The following is a 12115-nucleotide window of genomic DNA, read 5'->3' as shown; positions in this document are numbered from 1 at the left end:
AGGTTATTGACTTCCAACACGGTTGCTATGATCCACCTGGCAATGGAAGTCGAGGAGGCTGGCTGATCTTGCTTGCCCAAGCCATAAAACAAAAACATGTGCTTGCTGCCATGCCTCAACTCCTTAGTACGGCTCACATAGCAACTCGGGCTCGAACCTGGCAAAGAAGCAACTACTCCTGGTCCTCCAGAACGACAATGTTTCCCAACTTGATGATAACAATCGGCTGTGGATAGAGTCCTGGGATTTGATTCTTGGCCAGGAACCTGATTTGTGTTGATTTGTTTGGGTTGCATAGCAACCAGTCATCTAATTACAGGTTGATGTGTACTGACGCCTGGTGCAGCAGCAGCACCACCTGTTTCATCAAAGTGTAGCACCCTGAATTTGAATACTTGGCCCAGATGGGAGAATCCAAGGAGTCGGTGACTCGCTGGGTGCAGTATATGCAAGTAGGCATCGCATCACTTAAGTCTAGGGAGGCTAACCAGTTGAAACAGAGTAAGGAGAGCAAGACAGTGTTTGGCGTCTCCATGTGAAATCTATTGAGCAGCACATACTGATTTAGTCTGCTTAAGTCCAACCCTGGATGCTAGCCACCTGTAGCTTTTGGGACTATGAACACATTTGAGTAGAAGCCCAGACTTATCGTCAGATGCTCTATCCTGCGTATGGCGCCCTTTGCAAGCAGACTGTCTACCTCCTGTCTGATTGCTTTTCTGTCAGATTACCCCAGCCAGGTGCCTTTGGCATTACCTCCTCTGCAGCCGACCAACGCCCGCACATCAACACTTTGGATCCCGGTGCCTGGGATCCCATAAGCGTCAAAGCTACTGTAAGCAACTGCTTCAAGATCAATGGCGGGGATATGTACATCTCATCCTTGGGCTTGAGGATACTCATCACCCCAAAGACATGGCTCACCAATTCATTACGAATAGATGACTCCAAGGGGCCGTCCGAAGTAGTACCCAGCAAGTCTCACACGGCCGAACTGCCTCCCCTCATCTTAAAACTGAGAGCGAGAGCGTGCTCGATTGATTGCTGGGTCGGTCCCCACTGGGAACGCCTGTGGGTCGGAAAGAAGGGAGTCGATACCCACAGTGGAGGCTGGACTCGAGGGTAAGTTCCTGATACCGGCTGCACACGATGAACCCTGGCTGGTTCTTTGCAGGGGGGAGGCGCAATGTGTGTCCTGCCCTGGTTGTTCAGCTCCACAGATCAGAGACCTGACTGCCAGCACTCCCGTCAACCATCTGTGAACTAAATCTCGGCGGAGACCGGCACCACTAGGGCGTGTCTCGCATTCATCCCAATTAATTGGGAGGTTGGGATCAGGAAAAGGCATGCCTTGAATGTGAATGACACATCTTAGAGTGCTTCTTCCTGCTTGCCGACCGAGGGGTCGCAGTGGAGACCACCCAATCCGCCTGCATTTGGTCTATCCGGCAAGAGACACAATTTGTCCTGACAGGCCCTCAACCAAAGCCCTCATCTCATGTGAGAATAAGTCCAAGTTGACACAAAGAGAACCAACGACGTGGTCATGTGTCGCCGAGTTTTTATTCTTTGTTGTATATATATATACACACAAAAAGGGCGACAGGGGTAAAAAATAAGAAAGACTTATCCTACCAGCCACAGCGTCAGCTGCCACGGAGAGGGCAGCAAGCCAGAGCGAAAACCGGGACTGGAATAACAAAACTGGCAGACTGAAGCGCACCGTTTCCATCAATCCACAAGGGGCAGAGAAAAAAAGGAACCAGAGTGATTAAGAGGACAAGATGGCTGCACCTCATGGCCTCTGTCACATGGTCCATGACGCAAGGGAAAATCTTGAGGTCATGGGGCTTCCCCTGACCTAGATTTCTCTCTCTCTCGGTCATTGGCTGAATTGCAGATTAATGCCTACTGCTCAAAATAGTCATTTTGACAGAGTCTATGGTGGGTGATTGAACGTAGTGAATTTGTTCATTTTGTGGCAACTTCATTTTTACAATTATTGTGAATATTTATGACATTTTGGTCCAAAAATGTATTAGCCACACACACCACACCCACACCCCCCATCACCCCCCCCACACACACACACACACACAACACCACACCCCCCCACCCCACACACCCCCACTTGTGGCGTTGAATGCACGTTCATTGTCAGTATTGTTATGCAAATTCAAACTAGCTAATCATGTGCAACCTTCTGAGCCAGTGCAGATTAGCCCCAGTTACACGTACCAGTGACTCAATCGAGAATCGCGAGACTTTAGAACTCACTTCACAGACTATTGAATTAGCGGATGTTACAGCCAACAACTCATACAATGTTAACGCTGCAACTAATATGGAAAGTCTTATTCAGGAGGTCAGAGAGTTGCGAGAAACGGTACACTGATGGAGTCGTTCACCCGATGATAGGGTTGAAAACATGGCCGCTGTTTTATCGATTCACAGTCAATTCGTCCCAAATCACATTCGTCCCACAAGTCGATTCGTCCCAATTCACATTCGTCCATTTTTTTTAATTTGTTGTCAGCATTACGATCTTGAGCAGGGTCAATTTCTATGCCCTCTTTTACTGACACGCTAACTAATAACTCCACGTTCGTTGTTTGGATTTTTTGTGCTTATTTGGAGAGTTAGTAGTGGGCTAACCTTAAATCTGACGAATCAACTTGTGGGACGAATCGACTTTGGGACGAATGTGATTTGGGATGAATAGACCTGGGACGAATGTGATTTGGGATGAATCGACCGTCCCCAGTTTTATCGCGGGGGCCACCTCGGGAGTTTGACAAGGTCGCGCTACGTACAGTTACAGTACCAAGCCTTCACGATACTGCTCGATCCACTACCTTACCAGCGAGACGATGGTTTGGCGTAGCTTTGCACGAATTACCTAGAATCGTGCCAGTTTCAGATTCCTTGAAAACTAGTATACTTCAAGGTAAATATGTTAATTTGGCTACCTTACTGATACCAGCTCATGACAGTTCAGAGATTTGCACTATTGATGCAACGGGCAGAGAGATTAAACTGAAGGGAAATCCTGACCCTCGACTAAACAAAGTTCTCACTCACAATGAATTCTTGGTGGCGTTCGGCAAATATCAATTATATGCGAAGCGTTTCCACATCGTCATGAAGAACTTGTTTGTTACCAACATGGCAGTCAATTTTGGTGGCAGCTTGTTTTATGATTATCATGTGGAATTCGCAAACCAAGCTGCAGCATGGCAAGCACAGCGTAATATTAAGGTGGATTGGTTGATTAGAGACTCTGAAATGTACATGAATCTTATGTTTGGACGTCGATGTACTGGGCACTTGGTTGATTTTTGTCCCCGTGAACAGTTCACTCCCCAATTTCTACAACATGGGGATCCCAGCAATGACAGCCGTGGTAGTCCTAAAGTTTTCTGGAATGGTAGAGAAATTTGCAACAATTTCAATTTGGTTTATAAGGGTTGCACCAGGAATCCATGTCCTTTTATTCATGTGTGCACTTCATGCAAAGCCAACCATTCTGTTAATACTTGCTCAAAGTCTATCGCAAAAAGTAAGGGATCTTCTGCTGCTCCTGGTAATGTCAACGCTACCCAGTGACTACCAAAGTCAGCCACCACACCAATCAATGTTGATAAACTAGAAGAGTTATTGATAGCGCACCCAGAATCTAACTTTGTTTCATATTTGTGCAGTGGTTTACGAGATGGTTTTCTGACTGTGATTGAAAATGCATCTAGTGCTTCATTTGAATGCCGTAATAACTTATCTGCTAGACAGAACCCACAAGTTTTTCCCCGCTTACTTCAGTTAGAGTTAGATAAGGGGTATATTATAGGACCTTTTGAATTGTCACCTTTTTCTTTTTACAGAACCAATCCACTTGGGGTGGTTGAAGGGAAATATTCGAAAAAAACAGAGACTAATAGTTGATTTATCCGCACCGCATGACAATCCACAGGTTCCTAGTTTAAATGAACTCATAGACAAGGAGACATATTTCATGTCCTATATTAAAATTGATGATGCCTTTCAGGAGATAAAGCATCTGAATGAGTGTGCTTACATGTGCAAGTTCAACATAACAGATGCTTTCAAACAATTACCACTGCATCATCGGTATGGCACTTACATAGCATAAAGTGGGATGGGAAGTTCTACTTCTTTGTAAAACTGGTTTTCTGATCTAGGTCCAGCCCAAAGATTTTCGATAGTCTTTCACAGTCCATTTGCTGGATTGCAGAACATAGATTTAATGCGAGATTCATCCTACATTTACTAGATGACTTTTTAACCATAGATCCGACAGAGGAAGTAGCTATGAGATCTATGGCAATTACATTGTATGTCCATGATATTCAACTCACTTAGAGTACCTTTGGACCTGTGCGAGAGTTAGAATACCTGGACCTCATGCTCAATTCTAAGATGATGACCGTGTTCTTACCAATAAATAAGATGGGTCGGATTACTGCCAAAATCTCAGAATTCTCTACCGAGCGCACTGTTACGAAGCGAGAGCTACATTGTACTATCAATGTTACATGTAGGTCACCTGAACTTTGCAGCCTGAGTAATCATACCAGGAAGGTCCTTCATTTCTTACTTGCTCCAGCTGGCGTCGTCAGTTTCCCAATTACATCACCATGTCACTTTCACTACGGCTTGTCTGTCAGAATTATCTATGTGGAGACAGTTTCTTATTTCTTGGAATGGTATACATTTGATTCTAAACAGCCAAGTGGTTAGTTCTTCAGACCTGCATATTTTCACTGACGCATCATCTACTAAAGGATTTGGGGGCTATTTCCAGGGGAGTTGGTTTAGTGAAGTATGGCCACCACAGTTGCTCTCTGTGCAACATGATAAACTATCTATGGCGTTATTAGAACTCTATCCTATTGTAATTGCGGCAATGTTGTGGGGAAGGCATTGGTCTCAACAGAGTATTCGCTTTATCTGTGACAACCAGACAACAGTTGATCTGTTGAGGAAAGGAAGAGCTTCATCACATTGCCACACTATTAATGCTCTCTTGCACCGCTTAACCTTAACGACCATGAAACACAATTTCATTGTTTTGGCACAGTTTGTTCCTGGCAGGCAGAACTCTATTGCTGGCGCTTTATCACGCTTTCAATTGCAGAAATTCCGCAGTCTGGCACCAGAGGCAGAAGTGAGCAAGACACTGTGTCCACCGTTTTGCAAAGTAACACTTATTTAGGGATTGAAGTGCGCGAGTTGTGGAGTGTAACAATATCACATAGAACAAGGCAGGTGTACGACTCTGGATTGGTCCTCTTTACCAATTTTCTGTCTATGCACAATGTACCATGTTCAACTTTTAATTTACCAGTTTTTTCTGAGGATTCATTGTTGTTATTTATTACACACTGCTATAAACATTTGCACCTCCAAGAATCGACTTCATCTTGCTGGTATACGATTCAAGTACATTGAGGCCGGGGTGACAAATCCCTGGCAGAGTTCAGTTAATATACCACTGTTGCGTGTAAACTTATTACTCGGAGCCATCAAGCGCGATCAGGGACAGTGTTCCAGGACACTGCTTCCTTTCACTTCAGCTATTATTTTTTCAATGTTTTTGAGGTTGCAGGCAGGACCTGTTTACTGGTTTTGCCAACATTCTTATGCAAACTGTTATTTTGCTAGCCTTTTTCGGATTTATGCATTGTGGGGAATTCGGTTTCATCTAAATTTGATAGTAATGTTCACTTATGCATAGGCAATGTCAGTTTTAGCGCTGATGGTCAAGCTTCTTCCAAGACTGATCCGTTTCGTAGAGGGGCAGTTATTAAATTTTACAGTAATCCCCGGATGTGCCCAGTTTGCACACTACAGAGTTACTCAACTTTTAGGGCTGCTATGCAACCTTCACCTTCGTTAGATCACTCCTATTTACTTGCATCGGGGTTAGATACAACAATATTCTGGCCATTCTTTCCGAATTGGTGCCGCTTCCTCAGCAGCTGAAGCAGGGATCCAGGATCACATGATAAAGGCCCTGGGACGATGGTCATCTGACAGCTATGTCAAGTACATTCACACAACAGATGCCTCTATCGGTCATGCTCATGCAGTATTGAGCAACAGCTGTTATGATCACGCTTAAATTTCATCTTGGGGGTATTGCTGCAATTATTTATTACAGCATATTTCGGGGGCTTCGTATTAGTGGATTTATACACATTTGTATCCCCAAGATTTATTTCCCTAGTTTATTTAGGGATTGGTCAGTTACTTCGGCCTAGGGGGGGGGCGGTGGATCAGTAGGGGAGGGTACCCTGTTTTTTGATTGTGCGAATAGGAGGGGTCACCCCGTTTTTGATATCATGTTTTCCAGAATTCACACACGCGGTCATGCATACATTTAAAAAAAAATATTTCAGAACAAACGATAAATCAAAGAAAGCTTAGAAAGAACTCCCATGTGCTGAGAAGAGTATTGGAGACACATTAAAAATTAATTCAAAATTACTTATACTTGAGATATTAATGGAATAGCTGAAAACTAATTATGCAAATAAGGTAAATAATATGAATAGATTTAAGTGTAAAACTAATAAGGTCTGCACAATGTACAAGTTTCATTGAAATGTGATTAGAACCAAAAAAAATATTAATTATTATGCTAATTAGAGAATTAATATGAACAGATTTTAACCCAAAATTAATCAGACTGTCTATTAGAGAGTTTAAGATTTGCGTACGTAACGGGAACGTAACGTGATGTTCTAATTTCGTTTGCGTTACGTTCTCGGGTGTCAGAAAACGATTAAGTACAAGCGCCAACAACGGGAACGTAACTGAAACCAGAACCATGTCAATCCGTCTCTCATTGGGCAACAATAACTACCTAATAAAATTTGTTATGTCATTTCACGTCTGGAGTCAGAATTAGTAGTTAGTGAGAGCTCTGTCAAATGTCTGTGAACTATTTCCATCCACTCTGCTGAGGTTCCAGGCCCATTTGCCGAATCCTCTTTCAGCCGATCAATATCATGCGTTTTCAGTGGGTATAAATGTCAGCTAAAATGCATCCAATATTTCTTATTTCATCATAAATATACAAAAACACTCTAATATAAAACATTTTATCAATGTCAATGAAAATTATTCAAAATTGACAGCGAGAAAAGCTCTCGGAAATCAACTACGAGTCAGTCACCTTGATCACGTTCAAAACGACTGCCGAACGACCAGGCAACCGATGATCATTGGTTCGCGCGGAGGTCATGCACAAAGCAGTGATGTATCCGTTCTCGTATGCACATCTTGATGTCTCTATTGTCCTAGAGCATTTATGTCGCAAGTTTCATTGAAACGTGATCATTACTACTCGAAATATCAAAAGCTGAAAATTAATTAATTATGCAAATTAGGTAATTAATAAGTACTGATATTACCCTAAAAACTAATCAGGGGTCTGCACAGTCGTCAAGTAACTATGTCGCAAGTTTCATTGAAACGTGATCATTACTACTCGAAATATCAAAAGCTGAAAATTAATTAATTATGCAAATTAGGTAATTAATAAGTACTGATATTACCCTAAAAACTAATCAGGGGTCTGCACAGTCGTCAAGTAACTATGTCGCAAGTTTCATTGAAACGTGATCATTACTACTCGAAATATCAAAAGCTGAAAATTAATTAATTATGCAAATTAGGTAATTAATAAGTACTGATATTACCCTAAAAACTAATCAGGGGTCTGCACAGTCGTCAAGTAACTATGTCGCAAGTTTCATTGAAACGTGATCATTACTACTCGAAATATCAAAAGCTGAAAATTAATTAATTATGCAAATTAGGTAATTAATAAGTACTGATATTACCCTAAAAACTAATCAGGGGTCTGCACAGTCGTCAAGTAACTATGTCGCAAGTTTCATTGAAACGTGATCATTACTACTCGAAATATCAAAAGCTGAAAATTAATTAATTATGCAAATTAGGTAATTAATAAGTACTGATATTACCCTAAAAACTAATCAGGGGTCTGCACAGTCGTCAAGTAACTATGTCGCAAGTTTCATTGAAACGTGATCATTACTACTCGAAATATCAAAAGCTGAAAATTAATTAATTATGCAAATTAGGTAATTAATAAGTACTGATATTACCCTAAAAACTAATCAGGGGTCTGCACAGTCGTCAAGTAACTATGTCGCAAGTTTCATTGAAACGTGATCATTACTACTCGAAATATCAAAAGCTGAAAATTAATTAATTATGCAAATTAGGTAATTAATAAGTACTGATATTACCCTAAAAACTAATCAGGGGTCTGCACAGTCGTCAAGTAACTATGTTGCAAGTTTCATTGAAACGTGATCATTACTACTCGAAATATCAAAAGCTGAAAATTAATTAATTATGCAAATTAGGTAATTAATAAGTACTGATATTACCCTAAAAACTAATCAGGGGTCTGCACAGTCGTCAAGTAACTATGTCGCAAGTTTCATTGAAACGTGATCATTACTACTCGAAATATCAAAAGCTGAAAATTAATTAATTATGCAAATTAGGTAATTAATAAGTACTGATATTACCCTAAAAACTAATCAGGGGTCTGCACAGTCGTCAAGTAACTATGTCGCAAGTTTCATTGAAACGTGATCATTACTACTCGAAATATCAAAAGCTGAAAATTAATTAATTATGCAAATTAGGTAATTAATAAGTACTGATATTACCCTAAAAACTAATCAGGGGTCTGCACAGTCGTCAAGTAACTATGTCGCAAGTTTCATTGAAACGTGATCATTACTACTCGAAATATCAAAAGCTGAAAATTAATTAATTATGCAAATTAGGTAATTAATAAGTACTGATATTACCCTAAAAACTAATCAGGGGTCTGCACAGTCGTCAAGTAACTATGTCGCAAGTTTCATTGAAACGTGATCATTACTACTCGAAATATCAAAAGCTGAAAATTAATTAATTATGCAAATTAGGTAATTAATAAGTACTGATATTACCCTAAAAACTAATCAGGGGTCTGCACAGTCGTCAAGTAACTATGTCGCAAGTTTCATTGAAACGTGATCATTACTACTCGAAATATCAAAAGCTGAAAATTAATTAATTATGCAAATTAGGTAATTAATAAGTACTGATATTACCCTAAAAACTAATCAGGGGTCTGCACAGTCGTCAAGTAACTATGTCGCAAGTTTCATTGAAACGTGATCATTACTACTCGAAATATCAAAAGCTGAAAATTAATTAATTATGCAAATTAGGTAATTAATAAGTACTGATATTACCCTAAAAACTAATCAGGGGTCTGCACAGTCGTCAAGTAACTATGTCGCAAGTTTCATTGAAACGTGATCATTACTACTCGAAATATCAAAAGCTGAAAATTAATTAATTATGCAAATTAGGTAATTAATAAGTACTGATATTACCCTAAAAACTAATCAGGGGTCTGCACAGTCGTCAAGTAACTATGTCGCAAGTTTCATTGAAACGTGATCATTACTACTCGAAATATCAAAAGCTGAAAATTAATTAATTATGCAAATTAGGTAATTAATAAGTACTGATATTACCCTAAAAACTAATCAGGGGTCTGCACAGTCGTCAAGTAACTATGTCGCAAGTTTCATTGAAACGTGATCATTACTACTCGAAATATCAAAAGCTGAAAATTAATTAATTATGCAAATTAGGTAATTAATAAGTACTGATATTACCCTAAAAACTAATCAGGGGTCTGCACAGTCGTCAAGTAACTATGTCGCAAGTTTCATTGAAACGTGATCATTACTACTCGAAATATCAAAAGCTGAAAATTAATTAATTATGCAAATTAGGTAATTAATAAGTACTGATATTACCCTAAAAACTAATCAGGGGTCTGCACAGTCGTCAAGTAACTATGTCGCAAGTTTCATTGAAACGTGATCATTACTACTCGAAATATCAAAAGCTGAAAATTAATTAATTATGCAAATTAGGTAATTAATAAGTACTGATATTACCCTAAAAACTAATCAGGGGTCTGTACAGTCGTCAAGTAACTATGTCGCAAGTTTCATTGAAACGTGATCATTACTACTCGAAATATCAAAAGCTGAAAATTAATTAATTATGCAAATTAGGTAATTAATAAGTACTGATATTACCCTAAAAACTAATCAGGGGTCTGCACAGTCGTCAAGTAACTATGTCGCAAGTTTCATTGAAACGTGATCATTACTACTCGAAATATCAAAAGCTGAAAATTAATTAATTATGCAAATTAGGTAATTAATAAGTACTGATATTACCCTAAAAACTAATCAGGGGTCTGCACAGTCGTCAAGTAACTATGTCGCAAGTTTCATTGAAACGTGATCATTACTACTCGAAATATCAAAAGCTGAAAATTAATTAATTATGCAAATTAGGTAATTAATAAGTACTGATATTACCCTAAAAACTAATCAGGGGTCTGCACAGTCGTCAAGTAACTATGTTGCAAGTTTCATTGAAACGTGATCATTACTACTCGAAATATCAAAAGCTGAAAATTAATTAATTATGCAAATTAGGTAATTAATAAGTACTGATATTACCCTAAAAACTAATCAGGGGTCTGCACAGTCGTCAAGTAACTATGTCGCAAGTTTCATTGAAACGTGATCATTACTACTCGAAATATCAAAAGCTGAAAATTAATTAATTATGCAAATTAGGTAATTAATAAGTACTGATATTACCCTAAAAACTAATCAGGGGTCTGCACAGTCGTCAAGTAACTATGTCGCAAGTTTCATTGAAACGTGATCATTACTACTCGAAATATCAAAAGCTGAAAATTAATTAATTATGCAAATTAGGTAATTAATAAGTACTGATATTACCCTAAAAACTAATCAGGGGTCTGCACAGTCGTCAAGTAACTATGTCGCAAGTTTCATTGAAACGTGATCATTACTACTCGAAATATCAAAAGCTGAAAATTAATTAATTATGCAAATTAGGTAATTAATAAGTACTGATATTACCCTAAAAACTATCAGGTCTGTGCAGTGTCATATGACATTCATGTACCAAGTTTCATTGAAACGTGATCATTACTACTCGAAATATCAAAAGCTGAAAATTAATTAATTATGCAAATTAGGTAATTAATAAGTACTGATATTACCCTAAAAACTATCAGGTCTGTGCAGTGTCATATGACATCCATGTACCAAGTTTTATTGAAATGTTATGATTAGTACTTGAGATATCAGTGGAAAAACCGAAAATTGATTAATCATTATGTAAATTAGGTAATCAATAATATTAACAGATTTTTACCCAAAACTAATCAAATCTGTGCATTAGTTCAGATCATCCATGTACCAAGACAGACAGACAAGAGACAGAGACAGAGACAGAGACAGAGACAGAGACAGAGACAGAGACAGACACAGACAGACAGACAGACAGACAGACAGACAGACAGACAGACAGGGTAACTGCAAAGACTCCCTTTTGTGCTTCGCACACAGGAGTCAAAAAGTTAGTCGTACAAATGTGTTCTTAATAATAACTATTACCTATATTGCCTATAAATTTGTTGATCCAAAAAATGTTATAGGCTAAATATTTTGAGGTTACAGTTGCTAAGTAACGAACAGATTATGCAATGCGGCTTGAACCCCAATTATACAGTTAAGTTTTAAACACATCCTAAGTCCATGTGCTGCTGATATCAGATTATTTTATTTAAAGTCTGAAGTCACTATTGTACAAGATATTTACTGGATTTATCCAATTATAACAGGAGACAAAAAGACAACACAGCAATTAGTACAAAGAGCAGCGACAGTTTTTGTTCAGCAAATCAAATTAGTTAAATTTGTGAAAATGCTGATATATAAATTAAAATAAATGATGAAAAAATAAATAGTTTTTTTTTGTTTTTTTAACTTTTAAATATGCATAATTTGCTCTGTAAATTACCAAAATCAAACATAAATTTAAGCAAAAATCAAAGTTTTCCTTGTTTTCATAAGCACAGACTGTGCTTTGGGTGAAAAGCTTTCCTGGTCTAAAAGTTTTAAAATATAATGTGTGTGTGTGTGGGGGGGGGGGGGTC

Source organism: Saccoglossus kowalevskii, chromosome 11 (genome assembly GCF_978046115.1).
Source record: "Saccoglossus kowalevskii chromosome 11, keSacKowa6.1, whole genome shotgun sequence".
NCBI lineage: Eukaryota > Metazoa > Hemichordata > Enteropneusta > Harrimaniidae > Saccoglossus > Saccoglossus kowalevskii.
The sequence above is the reverse complement of the archived record's forward strand: the minus strand, read 5'-3'. Positions refer to the sequence as shown.